The following is a 20,203-nucleotide window of genomic DNA, read 5'->3' as shown; positions in this document are numbered from 1 at the left end:
AAATTCCAACTTAATTCCAAACACCATTCTGTACCTCAATAAGTAGAACCATAGAAAATAGCTGGCTGGCTGCCAAAAATCGAGGAGTGGGACAAAAAGGCTTTTTCAGATCCAAGTTAGAGAAATGAGAAAATTAAAATGAATGCTCCTTGTGATGTGTAGAAATCTTCATTATCCTTAGGCTAGCTCAAATCATTCCAGTTCTAAAGTTAATTTTTCTAGTTAAAATAGATAACTGTGAAATGACCTAACATTTTTGTCTAAATACTTTCTGGCAGTAGAGAGAGAGGATCATGCAAAAGAGTTCCTCTGTTCTACTCTCCCCACAGCCTAGAATTAGAGTGAAAGTGTTAATTTCCCTTGAAATGTTTCTTTCTCAATAACAACATGCTAAAGCCCAAGAATTTCTCATTATATTATTGCAATTTTTTTAAATGTTGGCTTATCCAATTCTGATCTGAAATACCTTTCTCTAATTAGTGTCTTTGAAAAATTGAACACAGACAGATTTTAATCCTTCATTTACTAATTTTATTTTAATGCTATTACTCAGCATATGTTGGCTACATTAAACCATTACAGTAAAAATTAAAATGAAAGTCATATGATTTATCCCCCTTTAAAAGTGCTCAATCAGTCTAATAAAAGTTGAGTACCAAATACCAGATGTCTGATTTAAAAGAAATTCTGAACCAAAAGAAAAACCCTCCCATTATTCTCTTTCAATATTTAGTTGAGATTAATGCCACCCAAGAAAAAAATAACATTTATATATAAATACAGTTGTTTGGATGTATTGAACTTAAGTAAGAAAACACAGGGAATATGTTAATTTTTATATGTATTGTTTTAAACCCCCTTTCAATAAAAACATTTGTATGGCTTTTATACACAATCGAACCAGCTTAATATTTTAAAAAGAAAACGAGGGTGGTTGTTCCAGTTTAGAATGCAGAAAGGCAGAATGAGAGTACAAGATATAATCAAGATAGATATTTAAAATCAAGTGTTGGTCATTACTTTTCCTTTAAACTTTAGTTCTTCCTCACTATTTAATTATCAGCATAATTTCTTACCAAAATCCATTGTCTGCGAAATTTCTAAGGTGTGTAGAAAGACATGTTCAAAAGAAAGAGACAAATAAAGGCATCTATCCTTAACATTTTTATTACACTGTAACTCAATTACTCCCCATATTCAGCACTCCCAAACACAATTATTTTCCCCAACTCCAAGTTTTTGCCCATATTACTTTTGTTCTTCCAAGAACAGCTTTTCTCTTTCTAAGAGTTAAGAGCTATGCCTCAAAGATGATCTCATATAACATTCTTTTCATACTTTTTATATTGTTCCTCCCTTCCACTGCCATGACTACAACACTGCTGTGGTGGTCCCTGGCTAGCAGTTCCCAAAACATACTTGCCTTTTCTCCTGGGCCCAGTGAGAATACATTTCCCAGACTTCTTTTCAGTGAGGTATGGCCACAGGATGGTAGACTAACCAATGGGCTGACAGCAGAAGCAGTGATATCCTTCTGCGTGAGCCGGTCTCCTCCTTCTGCCGGCTGGGTCTGATTATTGTACTATGACTACGGCAGGAGCCACATGATGGAAGTGGCAGAGCTGGAGTTCCTGAAGACTCTGCATTAGAGCCCACTTTCTGCTGACGATTGAACTTTACATAGCAAGAGAAAACTTCTATTGTGCTTACCCACTGAGATTTCTGGACTTCTGAGCAGATGATGTTATCTTAACTAACAAGACCAAACTTACGATCTCTTCATTGGCTAAATATCCATAATACTCTGTGTTTTTCTTATCAGTGTCTGTATTCTCCTTATATAAGAACTAGTGGCCCGGTGCACGAAATTTGTGCGCGGGGACTGGGGGGGGGGAGGGGTTGTCCCTCAGTCTGGCCTGCACCCTCACCAATTTGGTATCCATGGGGGGATGTGCGACTGCCTGTCAGGGATTGGGCCTAAACCGGCAGTTGGACATCCCTCTCGCAATCCGGGACCACTGGCTCCTAACCGCTCACCTGCCTGCCTGCCTGATCACCCCCAACTGCCCCCCCACAGGCCTGTTGCCCCCAATTGCCCCCCCCACCCCCCGCCAGCCTGCTTGCTCCCAACTGCCCACAGGTACCCTCACAGCTAGCAGGTGCTGATTAGGGGAGGAGGCATGATTGTTTCCTGGGACTATAGTTATGGAAGCTTTGCAGAAGGTTCTGCAGGCCTCAGAGGGGCAGGCTCTGGCCAGCAGCCCTGTAATGTTGGTCGTCCCTGGAGGCGCTGGCAGGGGGCAGGGAGTTAGGGGGTACTGGGGGGCAGCTAGGCCAAAGGGGGAGTAACTGTCAAACCTTCCTGCTTGGCTTCATTCTTTAAATTGTACATGGCTGTTTCACAGTTGTACCTGCTCAGGGTGGGGCTCCAATCTCCTGTAGTGGGGTGGGGGCCGGGCCAGGGCGGAGCCAGGTGGGCTAGGAGGGCGGGTTTAGCCGTGCCCTCAGTGAGGATCAGTGCACTTCAGCTGAGGATGGATGTGGCAGACGGCACTGCTGCCTTGGGGGTGGGGAGAGGGTCTGACCCTGGGGGCGGGCTGCTCAGGCCTGCCTCCACCCAGGTCTGGAGTTGTAGGGGGGAGAGGTGTGCCCAGCCCCAGTGGAGGAGGCCCAGCAGTGGCGGCCACGGCCCGGGGTGCCTCAGGGGCACTGACAGGTGGTCGCCGGCGTGCTATTGTTGTGGGCAACCCTGGCGGGGGTGGCAGGGAAAGAGATCGGGAGTTGGAGTTGTGGGCTGCAGCTACCCCCAAGGCTGGATCTTCTCCCCATCCGGTCAGCCTCCTCGTCCCCCCGGGGGTACAGGGTTGGGGTAGGATGTCCGTGCAGGGGGAATGGAAGAGCTCCCCGTGGCCTCTTCCTCTTCCTTCTGTGCAGTCTGGGCTCCTGTCAGGCACTCTCCTCAGAACCCAGGGAACTTGGCTCTGGCCACTTGCCCGCTGCTGTGAGCGCATCAATATGCAAATAGGTCATTATGGGACACCATCACGGACAAATTAGCATATTCCCTCTTTATTATATAGGATGATACTTTTTGCCTTTCTCCTTAAGGTCAGAAATTCCTTTCTTTTTCATGCTTATTGTTGGCAGTATTAAGCACAGTCTCAGGCACAAAGTAGATCCTTAAAAAATTGCCCTGTACCCATCAATCTGAGTTTATTGAGCAACCCCAAATGAACAGTTTCTTGGTTGACTCATTCATTCATTAATTTACCTATGCGCAATATTTATTTCATCCCTATCACTTTTGAGGCATCTACCCAGCTTACATCGATTCTTTTTTGAGAACCCACATCCTACAGATAGTCACCCTGCATAAGATTTTGGCGGACTTGACTAGAGTGTGTGGATGTCACTTAAGCTGGACCAATTAGATTCTGTCCTCAAGAAGGTTGCGAGAAATAGCCAGTTAATCTTTTATTGTGACTAGAATTGCATCATATATGCTTGGGAGCAGAGAGCAACTATGCTATATTACATTGGCCTGAGAAGCCCGAAAAGCTAGTCAGTGGAGCAAAGAAGAAAAATAAAATAATCACCCAGAAAGAAACATTGCATTTTGAAGGCTCTCCAAGGCTTATGTAATTCTTTCCTAAAGCCAGGCCAAATTCTACCACTGTTCTCTGTAGCTTTTAATACCTTACCTGCTTTTTACAAGCTATCTCAGGATGGGTCTTATTACTCAAAACTAATATAGCTGTAATTATCAAAACTAGACATTTTGCTTCCCCCTAGGGACACAGTGAAAACAAGAGGTACATGGTCATTCCCCTCATGGTAAGAAGAGTAGGTGGTAATTCAGTAATATTGCTAAGGGGTAAACTTATCTTTGTAATGCTGATTTTCTATCTCTTAAAGAATGAGATTTGGAAGTGATTTTATTTTACATTCCACATTTAACAAGAGTATTTTTTAACACCCAAGGAGTATTATTTGTTTCTATCCTGATTTTTTTTTCCTCTTGTTATTTTGCCATCCAAAGAATGCTACAAAAACTGTAAATCAAACATTGGCAACAGCAGCTAAATGAGTGTTGGAAAAAGAGAATGGTGGCACACTTTGGATTTCGATAGTGAGATTGGTGGTGAGACAGTAGAAAGCTATAATATGTAAGTGAGATGGAAGATGCAGGATTTAGGGACTAATTTAGTGAAGAGTCAAGGATGACCGAGTTTTTCACATGAGTCACTACCACGATGTTTGTTTAAAGTAAAGATGATATATGCATATCGTTGCATTTGAGAGTCTCAACCCTCAATGTGTATAGGATATTCTGGGAAGTTTTAAAAGATACAACTACCCCACCTTCGGTTCCAGAGTTTATGACTTAGTTGGGCAGAAGTGAATTCGGTCATTATGATACGGAATCTTTGGACTGGAACAGGCGGTGTTCCCCTGGGCAGACTGGTTCCCGGGCTCTCTGTCCACCGGAATTGAAGAATGAATCCACGGATGGAAGTTGGTATAGCAAAGGTGGAAATTTATTGAGGAACAAGTACAGATTCCCATGTGGGGAAGGGGAAAGAATCTCACAGCACAGACTCCCAAGTGGGGAGGGGGAAAGAGTCCCACTGATTTCCTGTTTCCATGGTTTATAAAGGCTGCAGTTCCTGTGCCCTGATACCCCCTCTGATTGGTCAATATTCCCTTTTGAATGGTTACTGTAGTAATTCCTGAGCTCCAAGGTCAAACATCACTTGGGACAAGTGATACCCTCCTCCCTCATTGTCCCATTCCCTTTGGGCTTTCTTCCTCCTCCTTTATTTTGTAAATATAGACCTCTTGGTTACTCCCAGTTCTCTTGTGTTGTGTAAATGTCATTGTTGCAGCTTCCTTGTGTTATGGAAATGTACCTTCTCCCAGCTCTCTGGTCTTTCAAAAATGTAACTTCTCCCAGTCTGTAGCCCTGTGTTTTTTTCCATGGACCCCAGTTCTAAAAATTCCCTAAACCTGCCTATATTCCCCTAAAATTCCTGTTTCAATTAGTGTTGTTTTTTTTAAACATCCTGTCCCTAATGATTTTACTGTATTGCTGAGGTTAATAACAAACATCATTTTAAGTGTCTCGACTTTCCACAAAAATGTTTGTTTATTTCTAAAAGATCTTTGTATTTAAAATAGTAAGACATGGTAAAGAAAACTTGAAATTTATGACATTTAATAATACGGGGTTGAAAATGAGGGCAGAGGATGAGGGGAGGAATAAAAATTAAAAAGATGAAGCAAAAATCTATTAAGTAATACATGGGGTGGAAAGCTAAACTTTAATGAGAGACTCTATAAATTCTGCTCTTGCAGATTCTTTTCTTTACCTCACATATCGAAGCTCCTGACGATTCAGAAAATCCAACAGATGGCAAGGCTGACTCAGGAACGTAGCTGAAGACTCACTTCAATGCCTTCTTCCTGCTGAACCCTTAGTCTCTCCAGCGCCATTCAGAGCCCGCTCAGTGATCACCTGCTCCTTTCTCTCTAACAGGTAGCTGCTCTTCATGGCTCAGATCTCAACTTTCCAATGCTCTCTGCAATGCTTGAAATATATATATCTATCATGAACTAGGTAATTAGCCAAAGCATTATTAATAGATAACTACCTCCTTAATAATTAGCTGCTCATCGATTTTGAATAAATGAAGGGGCCACTTAAGAATTAGCTAGAACTCTGTCTCTTTCTTCTCTCCAAAAGGCAAAAAGAGAAGAGACTTTGTCCACCATTTATTAAATGGAACATCAACAAGAACTGAAACCAAACTTCGTTTCTCCTCCGATACAGAATAGGCCAAACAGGCAAGTATCATTAAAGCAGAAACCATGTAATGGAAAAAGTGGAATGTAATGGGTTTGATTTTGATGGTATTTTGCAAACAGATACTCCAAGTCAAATTTCATAGCAGTCAAAATCACAGAAATCTGCAGAGTGGATGAAGTGGGGTGTGTGTGTGTGTGTGTGTGTGTGTGTGTAGAAAGGGACAAATTCCCTTTCAAAGGGAAGTTCAGAGAAAAAAAAACATATCATGCCACCTAGTGGCAGAAAGCAAGCCAATTTCCTTCTAATCCTATAATATAAAGCAACTTGGCCTTTCCATCAGAAAATCAAACTAATTTATTAACAGAGTGGAATCTTGATTTTGCAAATTACACAGTAGTTAAAATTTAAATGTCATGGCTGTGTTTTAGTTTTTTGCCCACCGATGGTATTAAAAAATCTGGTGAAGTTTAAAGAGCCCTGGAGTCAGAGTCAGGATCATGCCCATTTCCCTTTCCAGCCAGGTTACTTAACTATCTGGAGATCAGTTTTTCCCACAGAGGGGCAGGATACTCCAAGCTGCTATCATGCTCTTAAATTCCATGTTTCAAAGTAAGCAATAGACTACTTCATAAGGGCACTCGTATCTAATGCACTCCCTTGTGACAAAGCCAAGCCCCCATCTTTACTAACCAAATACTTGATTACAGAACATCTTCCCACACTCTCAGTCCCATTCTGGGCACATTTTACAGGCTCCACCTTCATTCCAAGCCCTTCTTTATGGCCGCTTTGCATTATTGGATACCTACTGCAAATAGCCCCTTGATTACTATTCTTAACTTCTATGAACCTCAGTGGTATATATTTGTAATATATTTTTCTAACTTACATAAGTGTCCATATAGTCCCCTTTTTCCCTTTGAAATCAGATGAAGGATTCCCCAAGGAGGAAAATAAGTAAAGTTTGGTATTATGTAGCAATGTTCCTCAGATATTGTAAAGTATAAATTTCCCTTTCCCCCACCCTCACTAATAATATCTATCCAAGGGTAGCCTTGCTGATCTGAATTAGCAAAGACATTAAAAAACCAACAATTGATCTGAGCTGCTTGGAGCATCACCTAATAAGCTGCCTATTCTTGCAACCAAGAAACGAGAATGTTAAGCTTTTTTGTATTATTCCAAAAGAAGTAAAATTTTCTTAAAATATAATATTTTAACTCTTCTAAATGTGACAGAAAGCCAGCAACATTTCTCTGAAGCAACTGTTTAAAAAGTGTCCGTCATCTGCAGAAAGAGTTTTCCATTGCAAATCTGACTTTCTCTAGACTGGAGTCTTGCTCCACAGCCCAGCCCCAACCAATAGCACGGATAGTAAATAGGTTTAGAAAGAGCATGAGCAGTTAATGCAAGAATCTGTTCTTTGCTCTAAGAAGCCAGTCTTAAGATTACACATTACTCTTTTGTGTCATCGCTGTTCACAACACAGCGTGTCACAGATGAAACTGTAAGGAAGAAAATCAGAGTTTCTTTCTCTAGACTGGAGAATAGAAAATAAATGAGACAAGCAGAGGAAGGGGATAGTCTATACATTAGCCCTCAATAAGCACACAGAGGGATGGGCAGTTAGCTTCATGGTGAATTGCTGACATTCCCCTGATGCACTCAGAAGTATAAGATAGACACAATGTTCTTGAACTTGCTAATTACTGTATTTATTTATTTACTCAACTCCCTTTATCTTTTCCAGACATCCTTCAAGCCTCCAGCCTCCTCAACAGACAGGCACACAAATGCATTCAAGCACTTCACTTCCCGTTCCCCGCCCCCCAACCCTTTATAATACCTCTATTTAAATCTTCAGCCCCTTATATTATATGTTTACTTATATATATAGTAAACTAGACTGTTAATTACAGGAGGCAGAGACCTTATCTTTGTTAAACTTTGGACCTACTGCTATGACTGGCATATACTAGCCACTTAAAAAACCTTTATTGAATTGAATAGACTGTGTTAATTTAAACAGAGTGTTGTTCATACTGGGACCAGAGGATTCAATCTTCCTCCCTGCTTTTCATTGCAAAAGGCATGCGTATGTTCAAGAGCAGAGTTTCATAAATGGAATACTCTTCTGTTGGTTTGGAACTACAAGAAAAGAACACTTTCCTTGGTGATTTTTTCAGAACACAGACAGCAAAATACTCTACTGACTGTTACTAAACACTTCTGATGGCTGGGAAGGACTGGGACGTCTCCTTCAATGAGATCGGAGGCAAGAATCAGAGGAAGTTCTCCCCTCAATTTCCAGAATACTGTGAGGTAGGATCACATTTTCATTTTTCTTCAAACACTTAATTTTTTCCTATTTTCACCCATAGTAAGATCTTTGGGCATAATAATACATTACAGTTAAACCACTAAACAAGGCAACATTTAGCCTGAGGAAAATGGTGCATCATTGTTGTTGATGTTTTGCTGTGCGAATAGTTCACTCTGGGAAAATCTCAAAGAACAACTTAAGTTTATTCCTGGAAAGGATCTATCCTTCTTATAAATGGAGCCAAGAAGGAAAGTTTCAGAGGCGTTGGTCTTGGCATGCCACTAAAGGGAAGCCAGGGGCTGGAGCAAGGGATGGGGTCAGGGCAGATAGTAGAAAAATAGAAAAGATGATCCACAGACTTCTACTTGAAGCTAACTCTGTCTGAACTAAAAGGTGCCATGATGGAGAAACACTTGGCAGCAGCATCCAGATTTCATGCATCTTTACAATAGGCTGATGTTAAGATTATTTTCCCATAAAATCATCTTCCTGGTTCTGGTCTATACCCACATACTCCCAGACATTGGAGGAAATAATGGAGTAGCTGCAGTTACCATGTTCCTGGGTGTCTAGATGTGAATGAAGAAACAGTAATCTGGTGTGTGCTTTTTAAGGCATAGACAAGTTTATATCAAAGGGTGGGGGCAGGAAGAGATGCCACCTCACTCTTTTTTCTCCAGCTAATTTGTCTGATATTAATTTTCTCTCATGGATGCCTTGCTTTGTTGTTTGATAGTAAGAGTACGTTTTGACTCTTCAACTGGATTGCCCCTACCTTAAAGGCAATGGTGCTATTTGTTGTTTCCTTCTATCTCCCCTCCTTTATCTTATCCATCTCCCTGTCACTCAAAACAAATTATACATGTGACAAAATCTTGAGCTTATTTTGCATGAAATGATGCTAATACTAGGAGGAGTTTAAAGTTCTAGGTAAGAGGAAAAGTAAATGTTATGAAATTTGAAAGTAGTTAAGGCAAATGTGAGGAATTAAATTTTTTTATGTCTGATAATTTTAAATAATTATAATAATCACTATTTATAGGGCTTTGATTAGATGCAAATTACCATACTGGATTATTTTCATGTCATCTATTTCATTCTCACAAACATCCTACAATATTGAATATTACTAGCCCAGTTTTACAACAAAAAAAATATAAGATTGGAGAGTTGAGACTTGCCCAAGGTCACACTGTAAGGAATGGGAGAGCCAATTATCAAACCTAGATCTGTTAGATCCTAAATTCTTGATTTCAACTCTGTAAGCAAAAGCACACAGGGGTGTTTTACTTGTTTGTTTGCATGATTTTTTTTATTTTTTATTTTTTGTCTGGGAGAGGGATTATAATTTCACTCAACATAATTTAAGAAATCTTATAATAGAAAAAGTTATAGTATTCCAGGCAATGTAAAGAATGTTATAATAAGGTCCCACCAAAACGTTTTGAAGTCAAGAACATATTTTGCCATATTTTTCACTTAAGGACCAAGATTCTTTTTCTCTGATGAGCCAACTGTCCAATGGCTCACTACATAGCTGAACCTGGCTGTCTTACAAACCTCAAGCTCAATTGGTCCATTTTCCCCATCCCAACCAAATGTCCTCTTTCCCTCCTTCACTCCTCATTTTATTTGAAGGAACCAATGTGCAATCTGGCCAGTCAACCCTTGAGAAACACTTTTAACTTCGCCTCCGTTTTACGAACACCTCACAAATCTGATTTCTTTTCCTCCTTTCTCAGCTGTATTTTAGGCTTCTTCTTCCCTACTCATTCTTTCATGTTAATGTGCCTTAGTTTCCAGATCCTCTGCTCTCTTTTCTACTCTGTATACTCTCCTCAAGTGATTCCATTGCTGCTTAATGCCTTATGTACCATCTTAAGATGTGAATAAATTCTACATCTCTCTCTCTTTCTCATTATCCACAACAGATACCTAAAACTTAACAAAAATATTATCTTTCTTCCCAGAACCTGCCCTTTCTTTAATGTTTAAGTGGCACTACCATTCACAGGGTTGATCAAGCCTGAGATATGGTGTCATTTTTAACTCTTTGCTCCTCCCATCACCTCCTTAACATCAACATCAAACCATTCACAAGTCCTGTTTACTCCATCTCCTAAACACTTTCTAAGTCATTCCACTTAACATCCCCTGTGCCACTTCCTTGGTTCAACACCCCCCCCCCCCAACTTCTTTTGAACATGTTACTGCTCAGTACCTTAGATGGCTTTCTTATAGGATTGCACTCTTTTAGTCTGTTCTCCATGCTGCCTCTAGAGGGATTTTTCTGAAAAAACAATTCAATCTTTATTTATTCACTTTAAACATTCAATGTTTTGCCTTTGTTTTCAGAATAAAGGCTCAATTCTATAATGTGACTTTTAAGACCCTTTGTAATCTTGATTTTTATCTACCCCTTTATCTTCATTTCTACCCACTCATTCCTAGAACTCTGAACTTCAGCTGTCTGGTTTTTGGAAGACCCCATGCTTCCTGTCACCTCTGGGCCTATTTATGTGTCTTATCAGGGACAGCTTTCTTTCACCTTGAAAACTTCACTTCATCTCTATATGTAACCACTGCCCTTTCTTGAAAGTCCTCTCCACCAAGTCCAGGATGATTGTCCTTTTCATTCATTTCCCTGTACACAGTGCTCCCCTTAATACAAATGTTTTCATACTCCATTATATTCTTCAAATGTGTATACTTAGCATTTACCAAATTGTTAGTCATATAGAAGAGTCTCAGTAAATATGTTCTGAATGAGTGGGAATGAAAAAAAAAAAAGAATGAAGACCAAAACTAAATTCTGTTCAGAACTTTCAAATCTGTCCTCTCCTCTCCATTCCCACAATGGATCTTCATTATCTCTTGCCTCAGTGAATGAAATACTCTCCTAATTGCTCTTCCTAAGGAAGACCTCATTGCCCATGTGGTGGGCCATGGTGCCTAGCCAGGAACTAACTAAAGATGCTGAGGCAGCAAGCAGTCAGAAAACATGCATGTAAGACTGGTCACACAATGACAGGGAGTGAAGGCCAAATCAGTAAGAAAACATGCACACAAAAAAGGTGCTAATAAGGTGGCATCAGTGTCGGGTTTCTTGAGTTTACCAGATGGCAAGACCAGATGAGTATGGGACATTTCTAGCTACCATGATGACTTAACAATTTCTCAAAGACCCCCACCTCCAAATGCCATCACATTGGGAATTGGGTTTTAATATATTACTTTTAGGGAAACACAAGCATTCAGTATATAGCATCCATCATGAGTTTTGAGGGATGTAGGAGAGTTCTCCATTCTGTGCATAGCTGGTAGAGGTGGAGAGAAGAGTGTATCTGTATGGTTGAGCCTCCTGGAGCCATCCTCTGATGGGCTAGCAGTGTCATGATCCACCACCTCAGATATCCATTTGAATGAACTGTCCTGCTTTCATGTGATTCTCAGCCTAGGAAAATTTTCTCAGTTAATAAGCTTAATTTTACGATTTTCTTCAGATGAAATACATCTTCACAAAGAATGTGATTTTTGAGGTGATTCTGGAAGGAGTGGGTAGGATGGTATTAAGAAGTTCAGGTGGCATGGGAAGGTAGGGAGAATAGAGCACGAAGGTGGAAGAATGTGGGGTTCCAGCATAACTACAGATAGTTCTGTGGGTCTGATATGTGGGATATATTGATGATTTATCATGAGCCATTATGTGCAACAAGTTCAGTTCAGGAGATACAAAGATGGCTCAATTAAGTCATTCACACATTAATGAGACAGACAATGTATTAAAAGTGTACTGTGTGTCAGACACTACAATAGAGGATGAATAAGATGTGGTCCTCTTACTTGCTGTTGGAAAACTGAGGTGCATTGTTCATTAGACTGCTGCTTGGGGACAGAGAGTCCAAGCTAAGTGCTGCGATCTCACCATAGTATTGACAAGAGAGTTACTTTTGTATCTCTCGCCACACCTTTTGTAATACCTACAAAAGTGAATATAAGAAGTGTTCCAAGCCCTGGCTACTGTGGCTCAGTTGCTTGAAGTATCATCCTATGCACCCAAAGGATGAGGCTTTGATTCCCCATCAGGGTCCATACCCAGGTTGTGGGTTCAATCCCCAGTCAGGGTGTATATGGGAGGTGACCAATGGATGCTTCTTTCTCCTCTCTCTCTCTCTCTCTCTCTCTCTCTCCTCTCTTTCCTCCTCTTTCTCAAATTAATGGAGGCCTATCCTCAGGTGAAGATTTTTTTTAAAAAAGTGCTCCAAAAATAATTGTCACATTAGAAAAGTAAAAGATCATGTGTTTAATCAAAGATTATATTTTTAATACATATGAACTTTGTATGAGAGGTAATTGGTATTCAAAAATGAAAGAAAGGCCCAGCCAGTGTGGCTCAGTGGTTGAGCGTCAGCCTTTGAACCAGGAGGTCATGGTTTGATTCCCAGTCAGGGCACAAGCCCTGGTTGCAGGCTTGATTCCCAGTGTGGGGGGTACAGGAGGCAGTTGATCAATGATTCACTCTCATTATTTGTATTTCTATCTCTCCCTCTCTGTTCCTCTCTGAAATAAAAGTAAAATAAAATAAAAAAGAAAGAAAAGTTGTTCCTGATAGGACATGTAAATGGAAACAGAAATTAACTCAAAGTATATTTTCTAAGTCTATTTTGATAGAATTAAATGTATAGATTATTGTAACTCAACACACACACAAAATTGCCCTAACCGGTTTGGCTCAGTGAGTAGAGCGTCGTCCTGCGGACTCAAGGGTCCCAGGTTCCATTCCAGCCAAGGGCATGTACCTTGGTTGTGGGCATATCCCCAGTAGGGAGTGTGCAGGAGGCAGCTGATCGATGTTTCTAACTCTCTATCCCTCTCCCTTCCTCTCTGTAAAAAATCAATAAAATATATATTTTTTAAAAATAGCTAGAATTAATACCTTGGAAGGTGCAAATAGTGAGTCATTTCTATCATTTAAATTTGCATTTTGACATCAGGATGCAGGCAATTTGTGGATAATTTCTCTATTATAGAATTATTCCCACTTCAATTGAACCTAAATTATACTTGCAATACACTCGAAAGTGGCACCATAATTATTAGAATTTTCTTTTTCTTCCTATTGCTTCTCAAATCACAAAGACTGCTACTTCAGGAATCAGGGTCAGGAACTGGATAAACTGAGGAGTGTTATAGTAAATGTAAACAGTGGCTATTAAATGCTCATGAAAAAGGGGGTTGGGGAGTAGTAAAATAAATATTTGCAGGTTGGAGCAAAAAAAAAATCAAAACTCCCACAAATCTGCTTGATCTTAATGTCACTGGAGTGGAATATGTTTCCTCTATGAATGTAGGGCACTAATTCCTTTAATTTCACAGGGAAACTTTCCGATGGACTATTAGTAAATATGCTATTATAGTGAAATTCTGAATAAATGGTAGGTGGGAACAGAGTTGTTAATGTAAAAGCAGGAGATCTCTGTGGCCTCTGGTACTAGAAAATTGCCTATTTAAAAATAGCACAAAGACATGATAAAAAAAATGTTTAAAAATACTTCCAAGAATATGACAGCCAGAATGTGTGGGCCATACTTCCAATTTAAAGACATCAAAAAGTTTTTAACTCGATCTGTTGGAAATTGCTTTTCCAAAAGGTAATATCCTTAATGGAAACCAAATAGAAAATGGATTCACATTTCCAATATTTGCTTTACAGTCATCTTTGCGCAAACACAGAATACGTGTGTTTGCGCAAAGATGACTGTAAAGAAGCCAGGGCTACCCCACTTCTTACAATTGTGATTATTTCAATCAATTTTTTTTAAGATACCATGAAAACAATTAAATTATTTATTCAGTTTCAATTTTGTTTTTATTTTCTTAAAAATAAAATAAGTCTTAATTAAAGTCCAAGATAAAAAAAAAGAGGTAAGTGAGCATCTGACTACTTTAAATATATTTAAATCACAAGATTGAGAGGCTGGGTGAAAAAAGTGAAGGGATTAAGCAAAGAAAAAAATATTCACAGATACAGACAACAGTATGATAGTTACCAGAGGGAAAGGGGGGTTGGGGAGAAGTAGAAGAAAGTAAATAGGGGATAAATGGTGGTGGAAAGAGACTTCGCTTGGGGTAGTGAACACACAATACAATATACAGATGATGTATTATAGATGTGCACCTGAAACCTGTGTAATTTTATTAACTAATGTCACCTCAATAAATTCAATAAAAATGTTTATTAAAAATAAATAAATGTTTTATTAATATGTGACAGAAAGTAATGAAAGTCCTTTAATTACATGACTGTCTGTGGTTGAAATGTCTCAATTTTTAAAACTAAGAATTAGAATGCTGTATTTATTTGGTGGATGTACTGAAAACCCAATACTCAAAGCCTTTTCTGCAGATATCATCTTACTAACTAAATGATACCTTAAGGATAGCTACTCACAATAACTATAAGAACTTTTTTTTTATTATTAAATAGGTTACATGATGCATCAGATAATTGATCAATTGGTTTTTTAAAAAGTCAATCCAATTAAGGAAGATAATCTAAACCAAGTGTTTTACTGTGGGAAAAACATTGCTTATACATTCCCCTGAGCCATGTATGCACAGCTCTATTTCAACAATAGAAAAAGCTTAACAGTTCTCTAAAGAGATATGCAAATTATGCCAATTATTTGTTTTCCTCTTTTGGATAAAATTTTTACATGAATATCTAACATTACTTATTTTTTATTTATTTACTTATAGAATTTCCCTATCAGAAATAAAACTAAGAAAATAATAATTATGACAAGTAAAATAACCACATTCAATCTAAAAATCAAAGGTTCAGAGATATCCTTTTGTGCAGCTACTAATGATATATGGATCTTTAATGCTTACTAAAAAGTGTTTCTTCATTACTTCAATTAATCACTTTTGAGATGGCAAGTGATCTAAATAATTATTTTTAAAACATTTTAAAGTGAGATTTCCCCCTAAATGTTTCAATTATAAGTGAGAAAAAAAATAAATATAACAAGAGGGAGCTTTATATATACAATAAAAGATGAATATATTCTGTATTAGTGTGTTTCTGAAAAATCAAATGTTTAAGGGAAATGTCAAAAATGTATTTTATTTTCAAATCTTATGAGAGTTTGTTTTTAAATATTCAAACATCCCACTATAACTAATTCAAGTAATATATTTTTGGATTTTGTTGTTGTTGTTGTTCTTATTCAGTTTTAGAAACAGCTCGTATCTTTAAAGCTCTGGAATGGTGTAAATCATTACAGTGGTTTCACATTTTCATGGGATCAAGGAAACAACAGTAAGCTCATAAAACAGATACCACTAATTATGCAGAGGAGAAGTCATAAAGTTACTGGGAAAAGCATGTTTTATATTCATGGACACATCATTAAAAGTTTAAGACATGCTATCAAATTCTACATTTTAATACTATACCCAACAGCATTAAACCCTCCCAACAAGAAAATCAGATTGTTTAATGATCCTGTTTTGTCACACTGGTTTTATATGTCTGCAGTTGAAGCAGATGTGGAATTTGCATTGTGGAACATTTTTTTAATCACTGGACAATTAAAAAATCATTTATTTTTTATATCTTAAAAAACACACACACACCTGAATCATCTTCCAACATCCATCTCTTGAATAAAGTGTAGTTACTGAGGTAATAGGCCTGATTCCAGATCAGATCTGTGGATTTTTCAAATAATGACTTGAGTTTTCTTCAGAACATATAAAAACATAAGGGGGGGTTCAATAGTGATAAATAGCTTCCATTTTAAATTAATTTCTAAAGTATAAATGAAAACTAAGAAATAAGGTAAAATAAAATTCCATGGGGCACATATGAAAATACAAAATTATATCCTACCACTAAGAGAAATCCAAAAATTGTACAAAATGTTAATATTACAGACAGCAATTTAAATAGATGTTTATAGCCAGAACATCACAAACTTTTACCAAAAAGCCCAAATTTATTCTGCGGCCTTTTTTAAACTTGCCTACAAAAGGATTGAAGATGCTCTAATATCTCAGTTTGTGCACAATTCTAACATGTCTCCATTTGTGTATAAGTAAATGCTTTGCATTCCACAATTTAAGCATGTGTTACAGTCAGCTCTCGAATATACACTTTCTTGAGTATTTTAATAGGAATTTTCCATGCTGATAGCTGCAAGCTTAATCTCAAAGTGAAAGTAAAATATAGTCATGGCAAATTCCAAAATGAGACCAAAAAGGCTGCAAATGGAAGGAAATAGAATGATTAGCTGTTGGGGATAAGAAAGAAACCATGGGAAAAACAAAGTCATTGAAAATACTTGAAATCTGCAGGAGAGATTTATGCACCAGATCAGAGACTGAACTAAAGGAACCAATCAGTTCAAGGAATTTAGTGAGGGTTTATTACTGGAACTTGAAGTCAGCAGTCAATGGATGTCCACGGGAAGAAGACAGAGAGCCTGGGCGGCTCCCCCGCTGTCCCGTCCGGGTGTCTTACTTTGCTATATTTTCACCTTCATTCAATTTTTTTTTAATTTTTTATGCATTATAGTGGACTTTAAATGGTGAGAATGTATGTTTAAAATACTAAAAAAAAAAAAAAAAAAAATTCTCTGGCTTTGATTTCTGGACTCACCAGATTAGGACAGATGCGGGTTTCCAGTTTAAAAGCTACAGTATGTATACTGTACATCCAAATGCACAGTAGCATGTAGCGACATTATGAACTACAACACGAACAAAATTTCCTCCAAACTAATTGTACTAAAGTGAAATATAGAGGAAAATGCAAATAGGTAGATAGGTGTAGGTAGATCATTATTATAGGCCAATTTACCTGTTGATAAAACTGTATTCGATTTATACACGCACAAACAACAGCAATTACTAAGTGTCTGTCATTGTTTATTTAATGTAATTTATTAAATTTAGTTAATTATCTTGACAACTTAAGAGGTAGACACTATTCTTGTCCCTATTTTATAATGAGGATGTAAAGTCTGCCCAAAGTCCCAGATCTTGTAAATGGAGGAGCTGTGATTAAACACCCAGCAATTTATAAAAATTTCTCAGGATGTGATGTAATCTTGGTCAACTTCACAAGCTAGGTAGCATATATATGTGTATATATATATATATATATATATATATATATATATATATATATATATAAATTAGAAAGCCTTTTCATTGTCTATAGATATTGATACAAGGCATTCATTTATTTTGTTAACACATAAAAGCTTGTATGTTTCATTCTCTCGGAATCTCCACCTCTGAGCAAATCTTCCCTCTTTGGCATCAAGGACATGATGATTTGGGCTCTAAATCCATTTAACTGGTAAACATGAAGAAATGCAGATTTGGGCCTTTTGAGGTTCACTGATATGTAAATATTTTTAGTAAAACTATTGATATCGGGACAAGCATGGTACTTTGTAAGCTTTCCGGAATCAGCTTTTACAAATTTGGAGCTGGTTTTAATTCAAGCACTGCAAGTGAAATATAACAAACTTAGAAGAAAATAGGGTTACTCATTTGCATCTCCAATTTAATAACGCCTCTAATTGTTCAGTTACCAAAGTTAGATCCAAATGCTTCTCCTCTGTCAAAGGCAGCTGCTCGACCAGGGAACAGTGATTTGATTTTTCCGCGGGTACATGTGCACTCGCTGTTCTCCTGGTGAATAAATAATGCCATGAGGCCGTGGAGTTGCGGACCTTGCCCTTCTTGTGAAAAGGGCTGCATCTGCTTATTCTCAGACATTCATGATCCTAAAGGAATAAGACACCAGAGGCCTGCGAATGAGAAGGCCTTTTCAGACGCACAAAGCCTTCGCTTCTGAATCCACCTTAACCAGTTTGGAGAAAAGGGCTTTTGGCACCAAGGCATCCTTCAGGGAAGACTGATAATGATCACTAAAGACTTACTGGGGGCTGCTGCCTCACTCACTTCAAAGGCTTTCTCTCTTAATCAACATTAAATCATCATTTTGCCAGGGATATGGGGACAGCTGTACACAATCTATTTGTTTTAAAGCAGATTACAGCCAGGTCTCTCTGCCAAAGTATAAACTTCTTAATGTTGTGTGTGCTTTAATATTTTCTAACTTGGAACTTTAATTTCTAATTTACTGTTCCAAATTGGCATTTCTATTTTAGCTGATGGATTGCATCTTCCCCCAAAAATCTGAGCTAATAGTTTTATCAATTATGTAGATCATTTAAACAACCAAGCAAAATAGACCAAAACAAAACTTTTAAAAATAAATCATCTAAATATTTCAGCCTGAAAAATATGAAGTCTCAACTCACTACATCATTTTGTGTGATGTATACAGATACCACACCATTGCGATTGTCTTACGACTTGTTATTAATCACATATATATATGTGAGAGAGAGAGAGAGAGAGAGAGAGAGAGAGAGAGAGAGAGAGAGAGAGAGAGAGTCAGGCCTCTTCTTTTTGTCTTCTCTAGAAGGTAGATCCATGTGCCCTTCATGTTTTGCCTTTGTTTTGATCCTGTGACATTGGCAATCCCAGCCTCCTTATCCCCTGGTGGTCCTGCTGAATCCAGAACAATTACAAAGGCATTTTATTACCCAATTAAAGAAAAGATGATTTATTACCCAATTAAAGAAAAGATAATGACCCACCGAGAGGCCAGTGTTGCTCAGTGGTTGAGCGTCGACCTATGAACCAGGAGTTCACAGCTTGATTCCTGGTCAGGGAACATGCTGGGTTTCAGGCTTAATCCCCAGTGGGGGGTGTGCAGGAGGCAGCCGATCAAGGTTTTCCCTCATCATTGATGTTTCTATCTCTCAGTCTCCTCTTCTTCTCTGAAATCAATAAAAAATTCATTCCCCCTCCCCAAAAAATATAATGATCCAGGTCCCTAACTTTCGCCCCAATCAATATCTCCAGTTTTATACAAAAGAATATTAAACTACAACATCTAGAGTCAATCCAACAATTGCCACTTCAAAATTGTATATATTGCCCTGGCTGGTGTTCTCAGTGGTTAGAGCATTGGCCCACCACTAAAATGTCGCAGGTTCGATTCCCTATCACATACCTGGGTTGCAGGTTCAATACCCCACCCTGGTTGGGGCACGTACTGGGGGCAACCAATGAATGTCTCTCACACATCAATGTTGTTTCTTTCTCTTTCCTTCCTCCCTCCCTTCCACTATAAAAATCAATGTAAAAAATATCCTTGGTAAGAACGAAAAAATAAATAATGTATATATTAAGTACATACAACTTCTGCTACATTGAATTATAGTCAATTAATACAAAGTCCTTGCTTAGCTAAATTTGGTTCAAAACAAGATCAACACTATAAATGATTATGTAATTAGAGAATGTTCGTGCTATGTAATATTTTATTGATTTTTGAGTAGTTTATGATTGTTGATCATCTATTATGAGTCACTACCTCCATCTGATTACTGAATTGAACAGAGACCTTTTTTCTAAATTATGTTGCTATAGCATATATGAAAGTCAATAAATATTTTTGGATCCTATAATTCTAGCATTTCTAGCAACATCTTTTTAAATATTTCACACTTTTGTTAGAAATATAAAAAGGGAAAGAATAAATGTAGATTAAAATTTGATTTCTTAAGACATAACCAGAAGATGTTTTATGATTCTACAGAATCTTAACAAAAGATCTCTCTACTAAATTAATTTTTAGTATATATTTTATTTATTTTTTTACAGAGAGGAAGAGAAGGACAGAGAGTTAGAAACATCAATTAGAGCAGGGGTGGGCAACCCCTGGCATGCGTGCCAAACATGGCACACCAGTAACTTTTGCTGGAACATGAAACCCTCTCTTATAATCTTCCATTTACAACTTTTTTCTTAATATTGACTTTTTTATTTTCAGATAAATTCAGTGTAGTTGCATCTTAGATAAATAAATAATTTTACATAACAAGTTATCTTAAAGACTACAGACATGGATTGATGAGAGAGGGGAAGAGCAATTTCTATGCCTCTGCCTTAACTCTCCCTGCCTTCCTAGATCCGACCAG

This window comes from Myotis daubentonii, chromosome 5 (assembly GCF_963259705.1).
Source record: "Myotis daubentonii chromosome 5, mMyoDau2.1, whole genome shotgun sequence".
NCBI lineage: Eukaryota > Metazoa > Chordata > Mammalia > Chiroptera > Vespertilionidae > Myotis > Myotis daubentonii.
The sequence above is the reverse complement of the archived record's forward strand: the minus strand, read 5'-3'. Positions refer to the sequence as shown.